Here is a 2,268-nt window from a genome sequence, read left to right as displayed (position 1 = left end):
GATTTCCTTGTGCCTTATTTGGGATGATCAAGGCAACAAGCCGCAAGACTCAAAGATATCATGAGTTTATGCAATGTCCAATTAGAAATAAAAAAATAAAAAAATTATCATGTTAGTCATAAGCATAACAGATATCAAATAACACAAGCTTGCATAAAAATAGAATTTATTAAAAGCAATATCTCAGTCAGCAATTACAAAGTAACTCTCATTGACTAAAGCACATCAAAAGACTCTAAAATACACATATTTTTAGCATGTTCATTAAACACTATATGCCTCAGGCCTTTAGTCAAAGGATCAGCCAACATAGATTCTGTGCTAATATGCTCAATACATATATCACCTTCTTTTACCATGTCTATAACCTTAAGAAACTTAAGGCTAACATGTTTAGAACCTCTTGTTCTCTTGTTATTTTTGGAGAAGAACACAGCTGCACTATTGTCACAGAAAATAGTCACCGACTTAGATATAAAATCCACAATTTGCAATTTAGTAAGAAAATTCTTCATCCAGACAGCATGTGAAGCAGTCTCAAAATAAGCAATAAACTCAGCTTCCATTGTAGATGTAGCAGTGATACTTTGCTTCTCACTTTTCCAAGAAATAGCACCTCCACCCAACATAAAAATATACCCAGAAGTTGATTTCATAGTGTCTTGACAACCTGCAAAATCAGAATCTAAATATACTAGAAGATCCAGGTCATCAACCATTTTGTACACAAGCATGAAGTCTTTGGTGCGTTGTAGATATCTCATCACTTTCTTTGCAGCCACCCAATGTGCCCATCCAGGACTAAAAGAAAATCTTCTCAACATGTTAACAGCAAATGCAATATTAGGCCTTGTACAAACCTGTATGTACATCAAACAACCAACAACACTTGCATATGGCACATCTTTCATAGTTCTCATTTCAACTTCATTTTTCGGACATTGATCCTTGCTAAGTTTGTCTCCTTTTACAACATGTGCAATACCAGGTCTACAGTCTTGCATATTGAAAGTTTTAAGAACACTCTCAATGTAGGAACGTTGTGATAAACCCAATAAACCACGTGACCTATCTCTTTTAATTTCTATCCCAAGAACAAAAGAGGCTTCACCAAGATATTTCATATCAAAAGACCTAGACAAAAATTGTTTGGTCTCATTCATCAAGTCCAAATCATTTGTGGCAAGCAAAATGTCATCAACATAGAGAACCATAATAATAAAATTGTCATTAGCTATTTTGAGATAAACACATTCAGCAAGCTTATTTTCCATAAATCCGAATTTTGTAATAATTTCATCAAATTTCAATTACCACTGCCTGGGGGTTTGTTTAAGCCCATATATGAATTTGTTAAGCTTGCACACTAGATGTTCTTTACCAGCCCTTCAGGTTGAACCATGTAAACTTCTTCAAGTAGACTCCCATTCAGGAAAGTAGTTTTAACATTCATTTGGTGCAATTCTAAATCAAAATGAGCCACAAGAGCCATCACAATTCTAAATGCATCTTTGGATGAAACAGGAGAAAATGTTTCTTTATAATCAATACCTTCTTTTTGAGTGTAACCCTTAGCAACCAACCTTGCTTTATAACGGTCTATGTTTCCCTTAGAGTCTCTTTTAATTTTAAACACCCATTTGCAACCAATAAGCCTAAAACCTACAAGTAATTCAACTAACTTCTACACTCCATTGTGTTCCATAGAGCGCATGTCATCTTTCATTGCTTCACGCCATTTATCAACAAATGGAGAGGAAATAGCTTGAGCATATGATAAAGGATCAGTCAGCTCTCCAGTATCACTGAGATTTTCAGTCACATACACGATAAAATTATCAGAGGTGACAGACCTTCTTTCTCTTTGTGACCTGCGAAGTGATTCATTTTGAACATTTTGCTCAGGAACTATGGGATCTGCGTCGTTGTTTCCTTGATTCTTCCCCTCATGAATAAGTTGGTTTACCACCTTCTCATGTACAATAGGTACAGGGACAATGACTTCCTTCTTTTTTAATACAATTTCCTTACCACATGAACAATCACAATCACAAACATCATGCTCAAGAAATTATGCATTAATAGACTCAACGATTCTAGTGCCACGCCCAGGACAGAAAAACCTAAAACCTTTAGAGTGATCAGAATAGCCTATAAAGAAACAACTGGTAGTTTTAGGATCAGTTTTCTTTTCTGCAGGTGAATAAATACGAACTTCAGCTGGACATCCCCAAATGTGAAAATAATTCGAGCTAGGTTTTCGGGTTG

Source organism: Nicotiana sylvestris, chromosome 11 (assembly GCF_000393655.2).
Source record: "Nicotiana sylvestris chromosome 11, ASM39365v2, whole genome shotgun sequence".
Taxonomy (NCBI): domain Eukaryota; kingdom Viridiplantae; phylum Streptophyta; class Magnoliopsida; order Solanales; family Solanaceae; genus Nicotiana; species Nicotiana sylvestris.
Note: the sequence above shows the minus strand (reverse complement) of the source record.